Consider the following 19,009-nt stretch of genomic DNA (forward strand, 5'->3'; position numbering starts at 1 on the left):
AATTGCTTAAAGAAATGTTGTACAAGACAAAAAAAAATAAATAAATACTCTTTATAACACGAACGCCCCTACTTAAATATATTTTTCTCCAAACTGCTTTTCACAAACTCCTCAAAATCAGGTTAAAATGGGGGAATTCTCACATGAGAGTAGAAAACCTTAAAAAGAATTTAAATTTTAAAAAACATTAAAAAAAGGCTTAAAGGCGGAGGAGGTAAGTGAATGAATGGATGGCTGAATGTTGAATGGGTGAATCTGTGTGAGTTCAAAACCTGAACGAACACCTGCATGAAAGAAACCGTTTTATGGTTAAGTTTATTTTCTGTATTCTGGCTTGTTTGTCTACATGTTCCTCATAATAAATGAAACAAATAAAATTTTAACAAAAAAAAAAAAAAACTAAAAAAAGAGTTTTAAAGAAAATCATTTTAAAACCTTTTTGTGTTTAAAGTCTAAAGAAGATGATTTATAAAAAAAAAAACTTAAATAAATTTTTCGTTGTTTTGCCAATATGTGTGGCATTGTTTGTTACAATGCAAAAAAAAAACAAAAAACAAACCATTTAAAGTGCTGCAACAACAAAAGTTATGCGTAGCATGTCAAGACTTTTTGTTATCTTGCAGCAGATTCTGTTTGCTGCAAGGCTGTGTTTCAAAACAAAAACAAAAAGATCATGACTTTGAATGTAATAAAGAAAACTAAAAATAAACAAAAACTACTTAAACAAGGTTAAGGTGTGAATATGGGTTTGACTTTTAAGAGTATCCGCATTTAAAATAAATTCATTCTTTGAATCACTAAATAAAGTTGGATTTAAGAATCAGCTTAACATTCCAGCAACTTAAAATTGTGTGGTTATGAAAATGAATGAATATATATTAATTCTTATTTAGAAGCTTTTTATTTAATATGATGTAAATTTAACTCAAAAATATTTAGATACTTTGCAGGCTGTAATGGATTTTCCACCCCTCTACGGGCGCCCTCAGCTAACTTCAGTTGTCCTAGATCTCTTGTAAATATCACAAAAGTGCCTTCTTGAATGAATCACAGGTTTTTGGATAAAAAATTATTTAAGTTTGGAGCTATATGCACTCTGTCCAACGTTTTTTAAATTTTTTTTATCTCTTCCAAAAAATGAGATTTGTCGAGGTCATCCACATAGGTATCTTTTGTGAGATGATTTCATCATTAGAAAACAAGAAATAGTCACTCGGTGCTAAATCCGGAGAATAGGGTGGAAGAGGAAGCATTTCGTAGCCTAATTCATGTTTTTTTTTTTCATGGAAACTGCACACTTTTGTGCAGTTATCATTCAAAATTGAAACCACTGAGCCATGTGAGATAGCTATGGCTTCCACAATCTCTCGCACTTTCAATCTCCGATCGGCCAACATCATTTTTATACCCTTCACCTTCGTGAGAAGGGTATATACATATAAGTTTGTCATTCCGTTTGTAATTTCTACAATATAATTTTCCGACCCTATAAAGTATATATATTCTGGATCCTTATATATAGCGGAGTCGATTAAACCATGTCCGTCTGTCTGTCTGTTGAAATCAATTTTCTGAAGACCGCAGATATCTTCGGGATCCAAATCTTCAATAATTCTGTCAGACATGCTTTCGAGAATTTTGCTATTTAAAATCAGCAAAATCGGTCCACAAATGGCTAAGATATGAGGAAAAAACCAAGACAAACTCGATTTTTGACCTATATCTGGATTACTAAGACATTAATATAGACAATATGGATATCTAATGATAGATATTTCAAAGACATTTGCAAGGACGTATATAAGACCATAGTAAGTTGGACCTACAATGGGTCAAAATCGGAAAAAAAATTTTAGCCCGAATTTTTTTTTCACAAAAAAAATTTAAAAAACAAAAAAAAAAATTTTAAATAACAATCGAAAAAATGTTTTTTCCAAAAAATGAAAAAAACAACTGGAAAAAAAATTAAATTTTGTTTACCTAAAAATATTTAAAATTTTGAAGTATAACTTGGTGAAGGGTATATAAGATTCGGCACAGCGAATATAGCTCTCTTACTTGTTTTTTTTAAATTGGTTCGGGTGTAGACACCTCAACTGGGCGTCCAGAACGTTAGGCATCTTCCGTGCTTGTACGGCCACAACGAAATTCGGAAAACCACTTTTTTACAATTGAAATTGATGGTACAGAGTTCCCATAGTATTTATCCAGCTTAGCCTTTATTTGAGTGATTGAGTGATTTCGTCTGCTCATTATGAAATTCACTTTTTTCCATTTTTTCCTTAAGTCATGGGGTAGTCTGCTATCAAACACAAACTATATGATGCAGCTTGTTAAAATTTTGACAGGTGTCAACTGACAGATGTCTGTTGAACAATTGCACAATTTTCATATAACGAAATGGATATCTGATTCCAAACATTTCCTATTACAAAATGACAGATGAAGAACCGTAAAGAGCTGGTACACACGTCACGTTTATTTGCGCAAGTCTTGAGTTTGTCGTTGAGGTAGGAGTGAATTTTAGAGAAATCGACAGCAATTACAAAGTTTTTTGGGATGAATTATCAATCTAAGATTGGCCACTGGAAATAATTGTATTATTGTTCGGTTCGGGTTTGTATGCATTTTGACGACGTAAAACAAGAAGGATGAAAGATCGTAGTTCGAAGACTCCTTGAATTGTTGTAAATATTTTGATGAATTTCCACAAACAGTTCGATTGCCTTTGAAGATAAATATTCTTTAAATATCGATTTCCTCCATCGAATTCTATATTTCCTATAAAATTAGACAAAACTAAAGACAGACATGTAGAACGATTGCAATAAGGTTTGCAAGAAATCGAATCAGAAAATCTCAGAAGTAGTCGAAGAACTTAGAAGTTAGTCAATCTTAGATATTTAAGTCACTAAAAATGTTTTTATTATGTCATCTTCTGCAGATGATGTGGATTAGAGGATGAATAAAAGAAATGTTATCTGTTACTACTCCTTATTGGCAAGAAGACGACTGACTGACTATTGTGATTCTGTCTTAGCCGTGCTATCTGACTTGATGCATATTTCCTTGGAGTGTATAAAAAGCTCGTATTACCACGTTATTTTGATAAAGTCCCTTGTTATTGTACTGAAATACAGATATTAGTATGTTGAACATCTAGATTCATATTTATCGGCTTTCCCTTCAGAATACATTTTAAACATAGCTGAATGTGTTATTCTAGTACTGACGAAATAGTGCTTTAAATGTTTGCCTGTGCTGAATATTTATTGCAAACGTACAAATGCTACATGTGATTAATAATTATAGAATATTATCATTTCGGATAGGGACCACTGGTACAACCTACTCGATGGCACGAATTAACCATGAATTAATATTGCGATGGATACTGGGACATGAGTACCACTCTGGTAACAAATATAATGATTTTTTGATCAATAAGGAGGCTATGAAATCTTTTGTTGGTGTCCCTAATGGATATGTAAGAGAAAATATCGGATCTTAGGTTGAGTCGGAGTTTGTTCGCCGTGAGGGAGCTATATATGGGTTTCTACAAGCGAAACGACTTATCTCCCTATCCAGATGTAAATCCCAGACATTATGGTCGAAGATACCATCAGTATGCTCTGGATAATACTGATATCGGGCAGTCTTGACTCCAATAGATGCACAGAGAAAACAGATTCGTAATAGCAACCAAATATGTTGCAAATCGAATAATTCTTCCTTAGTGACCGAATTATTTAATTGTGGCTACAAAATTTTAAAAGCGGTAATAAAAGTTTGGTTGCTTCAACCGAAATTCTTCTTTATCAACTGACTTTCTGTTAATAGAACCGAAAAATTCTATGTGTGCCACCGAATTATTCAATTGGCAACAAATGCGGTTGCTACTATAAATCTGTTTTCTCTATGTGATTTTAATCTCTCACCACAGAGAATTTTGAGCTTATTCTTGAACTCAGCCTGTTATGATGTACTTTAGGGCTGCAGAAAAGATATTTTGGATCGTAGTGATTAGGTCCTCTTTAATCTAATATAGAGAGCAACTCAGAGCAGTTGCATTAACATTCAACCGAATGTGTGTCTTCCAATAGGGACTTCCAAACTACTTCAAATAAGTTTGTTTTGCCAAATCACCATGAACGGATATAGCGTTGTATGATATATAATTGCAAATTATAAAATTGTTTTATCAAAATGGGGTCCATTTCTGCATGAATTGTCGAATTTGAGACTATACCAATGAGACTATACCAATCAGGTCGATGATTACCAATTATTTTGGATTGGGGCAATTATTTTGGATTGGCCATCTTGGTGAAGCTCCACACCTTGATGTTATGTTCAAAAGGAAAAATATGAAGCGAAACCGGTGCTCCGAGGTGCATGTACCTCATTACTGGTAAGAATTTAATACTTTTAAATTCGCAGCTGACTAGAGTACTACGGGAGTCAGTTGTCCTAACTGGCTATTAGTGAGGTCATCTCGGTGAACACGTAGTGGCTGTGCTTTAAAACCCTAAGCGGCTAGAAGATTGTTGGTTAAAGGTTGGATATTTGTGCTAGTGGCAAATTTCGGTCCACCAATTGTATCTTACAGGTGTTGTTGCCGAATACAACAAGGCCATTGAAAGTAGCAGATTGGTAAGGTGCTCAGAAAACATGTTGGCAGCTTTTGAAGTCAGAGATCATATGGCTGACTGATTTACCAGGCCGGATGTTGTTGCTTTTATAATTGTTCTGGGCTGGCTAATTAACTAACCAGCTACGAATGGAATGAATTAGATAGCCCGAGCTCTCGAGCAAGGGGTTTGTGTATTGATATGTGCAGTCAATGTACAAGAAGTTGCATATTGTGTGGTCCTGGCAAGTAACACAATAGTGGTGATAGACTCATTGATTATAATAAGTGTTGAGAGGGCTATCATGACAGATACCCAGGTAAATCTCAGACACATATTGTAAATGACAATACAGTATAAAAGTTTACTAACTTATAGGGCGATCGTTGTAGTTAAAGTTTTCCATTGTGTTAAGGGAAATCGTTAATGAATCATATAAGTTCCCACTTGATAGTCATTACTCCAAAAAGCTTAAACCTTTTGAGTCGAATGACCAGTGTGGCGTAAAGGAAATTCATTCTCCAGCAATACTGTTTGTAAAGGGAATACATTAATTTGATTCCATCAAAATTCTTATAACTGGAGAGTTGTATACAATTATGGGATGAAGTTTATTTAATAAATAGAAGAGTGATTTTGTAAAAATTAAATAAATGAAAATAAATAATAACGAAACAAAATTAACAAATAAAAAATAAAAAAGACATTCCTTAAAAAAAAAAGTTTGTCAGTTACAATAACACTGTGCAATTGCAGTAGTACACTGTTCAACTTTTAACCCGAACATGACGTTAGCAGGGCTTAACAAACATCCACAGCTAATTAAAGTTTGTTGTGGATTTAATTCATTTTTTTCTTTTGTATTTCTCCCTCTATTTCATTTTAGACATGATTAAAGCGTGGGTTTAACAAAAGCAGCAACCACCACCACCGATCGATCGACCGCCACTAGCAAAGACACACAGCGAAAAATCTTGGGCGCCGTCTTCAGCTTTGGCTCAGGCGCTCGCTCGCTCGCTGTTAACAACAAACAATACAATACTTTGTTAGGGCTTTTTTATAATTTTTATTATTTCTAAGTGACACCATGTAACTACCACATTTGAAGTGGCTGGCAATAGCAAACAAGCCAGCCACCACAGATCGTACTATAGTTTGAGACTGAGAAAGAGTCAAAGACAAAGACGGACGGTTAGCGACAGACAGACAGATTGTCTAAATAGTGTAGCGTACGTTTGCATGTTTGTAGGTAAATGCAAATTATTTGTTATGTTGATGAATTAACAAAAGCAAATCGTGACTTATAGTTTTGGCAGCTGTGCTTAAAATATGTTGTTAAGAAATGAAATGAACAGCACAACAACGTTTGCAACAAAAACTACAACATTTTTATAAGGAATTTTTTTTTTTATTCGATTTAAGTATTTTATTTATTCATTCTATGGCCTCTGCTTAAAAAATAGGCTTTTTTCCCAATTTGTTGAGAGTTGTCTTCTGTTTGTCCCCCCACTCTTGCCTAAAACAGATTTCAGTTTCAATTGTTTAACTACTCGTATAACCAAATTTAATATAGAAAAACACCAACACTAATTTGTTGTTAAAGGGTCACTGGAAAAGTTCATTCTGTGAAATATTTAATGATTTGTTTAAGAAAAACCCAATAACAAATACACAATAACCAAAGGAGTGTTTATGCCAACTCAGGTCAAGAGGTTTAAAATTGAATAAATATAGCAAAACAATAAGATTTATTTTATAATGAATTTCGTTGGAAAATAAGTACTTGTAGTAAGACATATTAAAAAATTACTTTAATATGATGATATTTAATAGCTAAGATACAATATTATAATAATGTTGGGGAAGTAGCTATTGTTTTAAAGCAAATTAATTTGTATGCATAAAAACATATGAAGCCCTACACTAAAATATTGTAAACTAAAGTTAGGGTGTTGTCAAGACAGTTCTTAGATTTTCCGAGGTTCTAGCTGAAAATGCTTTCTTAAGAGCCAAATGAACTGTTCATCTTTTGAGGCCAAGAACGATTAAATCCAATATCGGATACTCTATTCCAAAATGAAGCGTATAAAAGAGAGAGCGTTCTGTATCGATCAGGCGGGGCACGGTCTGGACTATAAACTGGCTGAGGCCAAACTTCCCAACCACTACTTTCTAAATATTTTTTAACAGGAATTGCAACAAGTGGCCTAGCGTTGTCATGATCGAATATTACGGTTTAATGTCTGACCCCATATTCTGGGAATTTTTCGGCCAATGTTTGCTTTAAACGATGATGGTCTGGCCAGACTTCAGCAGCTCAATAAATAGTACCCTACCACCAAATACAGACCATTACCTTAGCGTCATGAATATTTGCCTTTGCTGTCGATTCGGCTGGTTGGCCGGAAGTTCAAAAGTCTTACACCCAAGAACCAGTCTTGGTTCTTTGAGGATCAACACATTTTGAATGTTCTAAAAATTCAAAATATCAAATGGACCTGAATTTTTCTTCGCGATACAGTATTTCCAAGCAATTTAATTGCCCTGGTATTCATATATACTCGACTTGATGATGTCCAACCTGGCTCCGTCAGTCGAGTAGACATGTTAAACGAACCTTCTTGGAATTGTGAGCATTGATTGCTGGAGAGTATCAATGATGATTTCAGTTGGCTTGTACAGCGAAACTATGTTGTAAACATCAAAGCGGTATATGCACTGAACATGCCGGGAGATACCTAGAACTCAAAATCATCAAAGACAATTTCGAAATCAGTGTCTGTTCTTTTCTTTAAGCCATCAGTGAACACTTAGATCGCATAATCCTAAAGGAAAGAGTTTCGATATTGTTAGCCGTATTGTTATTGTGACCTGAATAGATTTATTTCAGGGGAGATTTATTTCACGAAAATTATTGAATAGATAATTTTCGTAATTGAAAACACATTTTTGTTATTTTTTGTGTTTCAATTACGAAAATTATCTATTCAATAATTTTTGTATTTGAAATTCAACCAATAACGAAAATTGTATATTCAATTGTCAAAATAATCAAATTCAAAACTCAAAATTCAATAGAAAAAATCAAGATATTTAGTTTTTGAGCAAATGAATACTTGATTTAATTATGAAATAATTGAAACCAGTTCAATATGGGATAAATGTTTGAATTGAAATATAATTTTTTCTGTGTAGGAACTAATACGTTAAAAAAAATTAATTTTTAAATGGTAGGTTTTAATTTTTCTTTAAATTTGTATTAATTTTTGACACATTCATCGATGAAAATCAAGTTTTGAAACCCGTTACTCATGTTAAAAGCAGATAATGAAAATGTTGAGGTTCTACAGAAATGAAATGTTCTAGAATCTAGATTGTCTCTGCTGGACCGCAACATAGTGATGCTGTTGTAGGGTACAAAATAACATTCATTGATTCTATTCCCGCTAATCCTCATTATCAATATCATAAACGTTTGTTTGACGATTTATTATCATGTGTTATAATGTTGTTGTTTCTCAGCGTGTAGTATCTCAGTGATCACTACCTCAGCCAACCACTCTTTGGTCATTTTATGATGGTTTTGTTGTTTTAAGTACTTTTTTCCTCATACATTTTTATTGTTGTTTTTGTAGCTGTTTGTTGTCCACTATCATTTTAAGTTGTTGCTGGTTGTCTTGGTTGATCTGTTCTTTTTTTTTTTGGTTTTGGTCGGTTCAAATACAAAGACCCCAGTTCCAAGAATGTCAACATTGAATATTACACTGACATTCATTTGTTCGTTGAACACGTGCATTTTCTACAATTTCATATCGACAACACAACATTTATAAATATTTAAACAACAAACAAATGAACACAATCAACCAAGATTTCGTTCTCATACTTAAAAAAAAAATTCTGATTACGAAGACGACAGACAACAAAACAGAAAGAACTAAAAGCAGATAAAGTGGTAGAACTGTGATACTTAAAGACGAAATACAAGAAGAAAGAAGTTTTTTTTTTTGAAACTCGTACAACAACACAACAATAAAAAAAAGGTTTTTCTTGTCATTTAGAAAATTGAACAATGACAACAACAAAAATACCAAACAAAAACTAAATGTATTCAATGAATCAGTTTAGGAGAAATTAATTGAACTGACAGAGAGACAAACAGACATATTCATATTTATTTCCCCTTACTGCAGAGTATCTGTTGATGTTCTCCTTAAATATTGTTAGGGAAATTTAAACAACTTCTCCTATTGAATGGAGAGGGGCGACATATTTAAAAGAGAGACAGACATATTCATATTTATTTCCCCTTACTACAGAGTATTTGTTTAAAAACCGACCACCATGTTGATGTTCTCCTTAAATATTGTTTGGGAAATTTAAACAACTTCTCCTATATAATAGATAGGGGCTACATATTTAAAAGAGTGACAGACAGACATATTCATATTTATTTCCCCTTACTGCATAGTATCTGTCAGGGTTTCGATATTCAGCTCTAGCAACATATTGCTTACATTTGACTATGCAATAAATATGAAATTATCTCATTTCATCACAATCAACTAATATAAATATTCATACTGTTCGTTCGTATTACTATTAAAATTGCAATGATAGTCTGCAATTTTTAGTAGCAAACACAATTAATTGCACATCCACCAAAATATATGTTCGTGCTTTAGTAGCACACACAGTTTTTTTGTCGTGCTAATATTGCACTCCATTCGTTTTATTTTGTTGTGCTGTCAAACTTTTCTAGCAAAAATACACACTTCTGTGGTTGTGCTATAGCACAATTGACATTTCTGCAATTGATGCTATCAGTTGCTGTTCTTGATAAGTGCATAACAACATATCAGTAAACACACCCAATGTACAGTTGGGCAGAATCAAAATTTTTTTGAAATAAATCTGGCATTTCTAAACTGCTGATCTGATCAGGATAAAATTTGACGCGGGCGTAGCCAATGAGTATTCGAGTTTAAATTATTAAAATGGGCCCAACAAATGCCCCAGGGGCGGCGCTATGGGGGCTCAAAATAAGGTACCTTCGACATGTAAAATTTTTAAACACGTGCCATTTTTTTTGTTTCCCACTCGATTTCAAAGAGTTTTATATGTTTAGAAAGCGCTCGCCTATGTCTTGAAAAAATATGCTTGCGTGTGCTATTTATCTCTTATACTATTCGAGTTATAAGCATTTCAAAATTGAAATTTTAAAATTTTGCCATACATTGGTCCGCTTTTTTAAAAATATATGTCGTACTTTTGTACCGAACAGGCTCGATTTTTTTTGTTTGTTAGACAACTAAATTATCAGTAATATTCAAAATATTTCAGAGTAATATCGATTATAGATCCAAAAATAAACGATTTTCAATTTAAGAATTCAAAAAATAGTAGATTTTTGCTGTTTTTTGGATGAAAAGGTGACTGAACTCTTTTTTATTAAAAAAAAAAATTCTTTAAGAACATATAACAATTTTATGTTTTTCTGTAAGGTAGCTTTACAGAGAACATTTTGGTATAAAAAACATGTCCTATTTTTTGAACATGTTGCCCTTTCGTCCTTCGGAATTTGACCTATTTTTTTATCAAAATTTCAACTTTGGGCCACATGTTCTAAAATCCCAAAGTTGGGATCAAAAAACGGAAAGCAGCTTTAGAAACCTTGATGTGTTTCCTATTTATCCCCAAAGAATTTTCCCAGCCCCGGAGGAAATGTAGACCCTATGGTTAAAATTGTAAAAAATACCATTTATTGAGTTTCTAAAACTAAAATTTTTATCAAAATTTTAATAGGATTGCAAATACATATTAGGAACAATTTGATCCACATTTATTCCGAACATTTTTTTTCTTGTTTAGATATTTTAATTTTTGGTCTTACAAAAAAAATGCAAGTCAATATCTCATTTAGATTCAAAAATATTTACACTAATGAATAATCGTTATTTCGTATTACATACTTGACAATAAAATAACTAGCAGCATCCAAATAGCCAAAAAACAAGAAATATCAATGCAACCATAGCAGAGCAACCAAAGAAATGTAAATTGCTGCCAGAGAAAATTGCTAGCACAACAAAACAAAAACGAATGCTGACGCGCAATATTAGTTCGGCAAAAAAGTGTGTATGCTGCTATAGCACGAACATATATTTTGGTTGTTGTGCTACAATAACGAGTTGACAACTGTTTGTATCTGCTACTAGAAATTGCAAACTAACATTGCAATTTGTATAGTAATATATGAATAGTAACAGCAATTTATATTAGCAGAGTTATACAAAATTATAATAGTAACTATATTTTTAGTATGCAGATTGATAAAAATGTATATTTACTGCAATTGACGGCTAATATAGTAGCAATTGTAAACCCTGGTATCTGTTTAAAAAATTACCACCATATTGATATTCTCCTTAAATATGGATTGGGATATTTAAACAACTTCTCCTATTTAATAGAGAGGGGCGTTTGTATGTCAGAATATGTATAAACAAATTAATTTATGATGTGGGATCGAGCAAGAAATTTTAACTCTACAAATGGGTGGATTTTTTGACATGTAAAAAAATGCCCTTGAATAGAAGACGGCTTTGGTTTTAACTGTTAAATTGCTTAGTAATGAAAATTTTTACTAAATTTAAAGTGGAGACTTTTTTTGAAAACTACTTTACGTGATTTTAGTTTTCGATTAAAGTCGCTGGATTAAAGCCAACAAGTAAGAGAGCAATATTCGGCTGTTCCGAATCTTATATAACCTTCACCAAATTATACTTTAAAATTAAATTTTTAAATACTTTTAGGTAAACAAAATTACATTTTTTTTTTCAAAATTGTTTTCCAATTTTTTTTTTTCGAAATTGTTTTAAAAAGTTTTTTTTAAACTTTTTTAGGTAAACAAAATTTAAATTGGTTTTTTTCAAAATTTTTTTCCAAATTTTTTTTTTAATTTTTTTTTAATTTACATATTTTAAAAAAGCTTTTTCCAAACTTTTTTAAATAAACAAAAATTAATTTTTTTTTAAATTTTTTTCAAAATTTTTTTTTAAATTTTTTTCAAAATTTTTTTTTAATTTTTTCAATATTGTTTTTTCAATTTATTTTAAAAAAGTTTTTTCCAAATTATTTTCAGAATTTTTTTTAAATTTTATTGAAAAAAATGTGGCAAAAAATTTTTTGCGTCAAAAAAATCGGGTTAAAAAATATTTTTCCCGATTTTGACCCATACAAGGTCCAACTTACCTTACCAAGTTAGCCTTATATACATCGCTGCAATGGACTTTGAAATATCTACCATTGGATATCCATATTGTCTATATTAATGTCTTAGTAATCCAGATATAGGCCAAAAATCGATGTTATCCCGGTTTTTCCTTATATCTCAGCCATTTGTGGGCCGATTTTCTCGATTTTAAATAGCAGGAAGCAGGAAGAATTTATTTGGGGGTATGTAAGTTTTTTGGGGACTTCTGAATGTTGATTTCAACAGACAGACGGACATACACACACGGACATGGCTTAATCGATTTTAAATAGCAACCGAGCCGGAAGAATCGCCGATATATTGATGTGAGAATCATGTATATAAGTTATTTGGGGGCTACGGGAAGATGATTTCAACATACAGACGGACAGATGGACATGGCTATATTGACTTCGCTAGCTATACCGATCCAGAATATACTATATACTTTGTGGGGTCGAACAGTTTACATTAAATCCACGTGAGTGGACTATGCGCTCCAATCATTCTTACTGTGTAGCATATAGCACCGTCCTGTTGAAACCATGTTGGTGTCCACATCATCCTATTCATGTCAAAATAAGTTGGTAATCATCGACTTACATGTCGTTCTCAAAGAAATATGGCCCATGGAAATATATCGACATTAGACGCTCTTGGATCGCATGTGGTTTTGTATCGTCCCAAATTCAACAATTTAGTTTATCGTCAATTCGTTGAATGTGACCCTATCAACCAGAAATGGACCTCATCGCTGAAGATAATTTTTTTTTATTTTTGAAAATAAGCGGAACGTTGTCTGAACCAACATGTTGTTGAACGCTATAGCAGTCCATGATGATTTGGCAAAACAAGCTGAATAAATGACAGCCAATTCGACAGATGTAGCATCAATAATATGGCCGCTATCAACTGTCAAAGTTCGAAAGTCCCTATTGGAAGACCCTTTAAACAATTTCGTGAGACAGGTACTGTCAAAACTCAACATTTGGGAGGAAGACCTTATAAAACTACTGCAAGACAAAATATAGATAATTTAAAAGCAAGAGAGTTTAAGAAATTCCCAAAACTGATTCCCCGGGAGCATATCAATAATCTGAAACTGGAAATTTGTTCTCGAATTGTTAGCCGCAGGACAAATGAGGCTGGTCTTGGTTGCTATCGCACCGCAGAAAAACTTATTATTTCATAAAACCTTATACAACTCTTCTACAATTTTCCAGAAATCATTTACAATGGTCGAGACAGATATGAAATACTGTGTTTCTTTTGCATAAATTCAAATACAATTTAATGTTTGCCTCCATTGCGACAACATTTGTAAGACGGACGAAAGGAAAAAGACTGGACTCCAACAACACAATTAATATATTCAAGTTTGGCAGTGGTAATATTATGGTGTGGTCCTGTTTTTCAGGGCAAGTTATGATTCCAATTCATATCATAAAAGACACTATGAGTAGAAACGGAAACAATACCCTTTTAAACGGAGTTATAGACTTAGTCAGTTAGACTTAGGAAAATATACCCCTAATTTGGAGCTTCCATCTCGACAATTACCCCAAACACACTTTTAGGATTGTAACCAAGTGGTAAGAATTGAATGAGAAGTGGCCTGTCCAATTGCCAGATCTCAATCCCATAGAAAACCTAGCAGAAAATTTAGATCGTAAAATACGGACTCAAAATCAGATGAGTTTATAAGGGAATGGCAAAATATTTCAAAGCTGAAGATTGACTCTTTAAATGGTTCAATGAATCGTTGCTGTGCAGCAGTAATAAGAAATATAAAGGGTGTGTGACTTAAAAATGCGGGATTTTTTAAAATGTTTAGCTTTTATTTTGAAACATTTGTACAATATAAATTTATTCAAAGTATTGGCCATTGTTAGCTATGACATTTTCCCATCTTTGTGGAAACATATGGATTCCGTGCCAAAAGAACTGCTCATCTTTTGAGGCCAAGAATGAATGAAGCCAATTTCGGATACTCTGTTCCATAGTGTTCCATGCGTATCCCAGAGAGACCGTTCTGCAGCGGTCGAAACAAATTGTAGTCGCACGGGGCATGTTCTGAACTATAGGGCGGGTGAGGCGAAACTTCCCAACAGCTTCTTTCTAAATAGTTTTTAACAGATGTTACATAATGTGTTCGAGCGTCTTGATGGAATATTACGGTTTCATGTCTGGCCACATATTCGATTCAAGCGAATCAGTTGCGTTCGGTACAGGTTCCCTGTGATGGCCTGGTCAGATTTGTCTCCCACCAAATACAGAGAATTACCTTAAAGCCATGGATATTCGGCTTTGATGTCGATTCGGCTGGTCGATTTGGCTTCACATACGATCTCTTACGCTTCGGTTTATTGTAATGGATCCATTTCTCATCGCAAGTAATGATTCGGTGCAAAAATGATTTTCTTTTATAACGTTCAAGCATAATTTCGGACATTAAAAATCGTTGTTCAAGGTCCCTAGGCTTCAAATCATATGGTACCCAATTTCATTGATTTTTGATGAATCCTGCTGCAAATGTTTAGAATTTGCTGATTGAAAAGCTCTTCAATCATTTTTGCAAGCTCTTGTTGTGTTTTACAACAATCTCCAATCACTTCTGAACCGAACAAACCATCTTTCGAACTTTGAAACCGTAAGCTTCGGTGAGCAATCGCTGTGCTTAAGCCGCTCTTTTTTCCAATTAAAGAAATATAGCTAAACTTCCCGCATAAGACGCTTTGTTGGCACAAAATTCGACATATTCGAAACAAAAAAAAAAAACACATATGTTCAATAACTATGTGAGAATAAATGACAGATATGTACCTTTCAAAATGACATATACGTTATTAGAAACAATTTACGCCATCTATTGTATGTCATACACCCAATAAATAAAAGTATTTCTTAATGAAACTCTAAAAAAACAAAATTCTTTTTTTTTTTGAATTTCGGTCTATTAAATTAATATTTGATAAAGTTTCCATTGTATTTTTGCCTTTAGATGAAATAGTAAGCCTAATGCTTAGAATTTTTAGGAATTTATGAAACTCTTACTAATGTGAATGACATTTAAAGCCATAATAATAAGACAGTTCTTATCAGAAAATGGTGTTGGGGAAAAAGGTTTTTAGAAAAATAAATAATTTTCTTTTTACGATAATTCTTATCTCTAAACTATGCGAGAACAGTTTTCACTGATAAACAAGTGTGGATGGATACAGGCCTAGGAAAATAAAAACACTTGAAAGACACTTCAAAGGCCACCTTAGAGGAAAAATATAAAGAAAATCATTTAATGTTTAATAAATAATAGTTTATGAAAGACTACAACTCCTTAACATTCAGTTCATTATGAATATATTCTTTCCTTGTACTTCTTATCTCAAATTACAAACATGGTAAATAGAAATCTCTTATCAGAAATTAAAGGAATTTTATACGTTTTTAATGTTTTTACTTACTGACAACAAGTGTTTGTTTGCCCATCTATCAGTCAGTTGTGAGTGAGTTTGTATATCTATGAATGATCATTGATCAACCATACAATTGTTAAATATTTATTTTCTTTTCTCTTATGATATGAATAAAGAACAAGTGTTCAAAGAATTTCTAAAGGAAAATTCAATTCAAGATAAAAATAAGTTTATTTTCATAGAAGTAGATAAGTTTTTTTATGATTTATGCCCGAGAGAGGAGTATATCTTTCTGGAATTGAAAACAATAATTACACAGGTCAACAGCAAAAAAAGGCTTCACTAACCACTATATAGATTTGATGTATCATGGTTACCTAAGTACAAAAATGGTAAAATTTTTCAATTCTAGGATAGATTTTTTTAAAAAAATTTTTTTTCTAAAATTGTGAATTTTTTTAGATGTTTCTTCATATAATTTATGATAACTCTAAAAGGGTTAGTCCCATATTATTGAAGTAAACTTTGAAAAGTTCAAATTTACATGACCTTTAATCTGTTTAATCGTCTAAGTAGTTTCGAAGTTATAATAACAAATTGAAGCAAAGAATATATTTTTTATGTAAAAATATCCAATTTTTTTGGTTTTAAAAAAATCATGAAAAATCGAAAACGGCAGAAATAGTTTAAATTTATTGTTTTATCGCAAAGCCACATGTAATAGGAACTAAATGATTAGAGATGCTAATCGGGACTGATTTTTGAAAATCCCGGGGATCGGTATTTGGTAAAGAATCCCGAAACCCCGGGTCGGTATTCCCGAAAATTATAAGAAAGAAACGTACATAATTATGTCTTTACAATTGAAAGTAAATTTTTTTTTAGCAATTAATTTTTATTAGACACTAAAAAGTAACTATTGCATCTATGGTTTCGTCTGCCATTGTGGAACGAATTTTGTTTCCGACATATGCTGCTGCCGAAAAACATCTTTCATATTGGCAAAACCGTTTGCAAATACTTATAACAAATCTGCAAGTATTTTCCTCTTGTTCCTTCGGAAATAAAATGATCTATTTCTTTTGCAAGTTGCAAATCTACATTATAACTTGGTTTCGTTATTGTTATTTGGGTTTTTTACATTTATTAATAATATCTTTTAGCCTTTTAGCAATCGAAATATTTTCATTTTGTTCGAGCTCCTCATCTGAGATAAAATCAATTTCGTTTGAAGAGGATTTAAAGTGAGTTTTGTTAGATAACTTACAAAAAAATGTGAAGAATTGATTTTCCAGAGCCCCACTCTAGGAAAGCCAAAAATACCGCTTTGCTTTATTAACTATGTTGTAGCAGGAGTTGAGCTTAACAACTTTGCTGAACATCACTTTGCGATATTCGGGCATATAGAATGTCAAAATGCATAAAAGAGGCACACAAAAATGACAATTTCCCCTATTTATTTATGAAAAACGGGATTTAAAATTAAAAAATCCCGGGCTTCGGGGTTTAAGAAATCCCGAAAACCGCGGGATTTTCGGGAACGGGATTCCCCGTTTGCAAATTTTTGTTTTATAAAAAACTCATGAAAAATCGAAAACGGCTGAAACTTGTTCAGGTTTATTACTTTTCCGCAAAGCTGCATATAATAGCAACAAAATGATATATCGATCATAAAAATCGATGGATTATTTTCGAATTTATTCACAATTAAGTGAATTCACTTATTTTCAGATTTTTCATATTTTCAGTTTTTTAAAATACGAAAATTTGCTATTTTCAAGTAAAAAATATATTTATACCCTACACCACCATAGTGGGGAGGGTATTATGCGTTTGTGCCCAAAAATATTAGTCTAACACCCACCTTAAAGTATACCGATCGACTTAGAATCTCCTCCTGAGTCGATTAAACGATCAGATGGCTGGCTGGCTGTCCATGTAAACCTTGTGCGCAGAGTACAGGTCGCAATTTTGAAGATATTTGATTATTTTGTTCGGCCCAAGGACCAAGCATATTGAAACTGGCTGAAATCGGTTCATTATTTCACCTAGCCCCCATACAAATGTCCTTCCGAAATTTGACTTTATCGGTCATAAATGTTTAATTTATAAATGTATCTCCACAAATTGCGCTCCAAATAAGTTTAATATACACAAAATTCATGTCACCAAATTTTGTTACGATCGGTCAATAATTAGTTATAGCTCCCATATAGACCAGCTTCCGAAAATCACTTTAACGTGCATAAATCGCTAAAAAATGTTGGTATACTCACAAAATTCAACATAGTAAACTTTCATATGGACATAAATCACACGACCTAATTTCATGGTGATCGGTCCATAATTGGTCATAGCCCCCATATAAGGCCCACTTCCGAAAAACACTCAAAAATATAAATTATTGAAATTTGAAAAGAAAAATGTTTTTGCTGTTTTACTTAGTGTAGGGTATTATATGGTCGGGCTTGACCGACCATACTTTCTTACTTGTTTTTATGTAAAAATATCCAATATTTTTGTTTTAAAAAACTCATGGAAAATCGAAAACGGCAGAACTTGTTCAGGTTTATTACTTTGTCGCAAAGCCGCGTATAATAAGAACAAAATGAGATATCGAAGATAAAAATCTATTGATTATTTTCGAATTTATTCACAATTAAGTGAATTCGCTCATTTTCACAAAATTTTACTTTTTTGTTTGATATATATTAAATTGAGTAGTTAATGTTCTTGAATGTTGAAAACATTTTTCCCATGTAATGTACAAATGTTTACGTATATATTGCGTTTTAATCGGCTCAGTAGTTTCGGAGTTATAATAACAAATTGACGCAAAAAAATATATTTTTTATGTAAAAATATCCAATTTTTTTTGTTTTAAAAAAATCATGAAAAATCGAAAACGGCAGAAATTGTTTAGATTTATTGCTTTATCGCAAAGCCACATGTAATAGGAACAAAATTATATAGCGATCATAAAAATCGATCGATTATTTTCAGATTTATTCACAATTAAGTGAATTCGCTTATTTTCAGATTTTTAAAATTTGCTATTTTCACATAAAAAATATATTTTTGCTTCAATTTGTTATTATAACTTCGAAACTACTGAGCCGATTAAAACGCAATAAACGCGGATTAAAATTTATGCAAATTTGAACATTTGTATGTTTACTTCAGTAATATCGGACTAACAGTTTTTGAGTTATCATAAATTATGTGCAGAAACATTTGAAAAAATTCACAATTTTAGAAAAAAAAAATCTATCCATAGAATTTAAAAAATTTACCATTTTTGTACTACTGGAACCACAATACATCAAAATTGTGTAGTGGTTTAAAAAGCCTCTAAAATTTTTTCGATTTTGTTATCTTAAGTTTCATTTTTAAAGAAATCTTGGATTTTACGTTCGAAAATTTAATGATATCATTAAGACATGGGTAACGATCGTTTTTAAATTAAATATTGCGGATCAACAACGGAGACAAATAAATTTAATGTGAGTGAAATCCCTCCAATCACCACTCCAAGTTTCAAGGGCAACTAAAAAGAAAGCTTAAGATTTTCTTGCTAAATTTTACATAATGGGACCAATCTGGTGGACCATATTTTTAGAATTGATCGTATTCGTCTAAAACTTTGCACTCGTTCGACTTCTGATTGACTCATCCAACTCTGATTTTTAACAGAGGATGAATGAGTGTGC

The sequence above is a fragment of the Calliphora vicina genome, chromosome 3, assembly GCF_958450345.1.
Source record: "Calliphora vicina chromosome 3, idCalVici1.1, whole genome shotgun sequence".
Lineage (NCBI taxonomy): Eukaryota > Metazoa > Arthropoda > Insecta > Diptera > Calliphoridae > Calliphora > Calliphora vicina.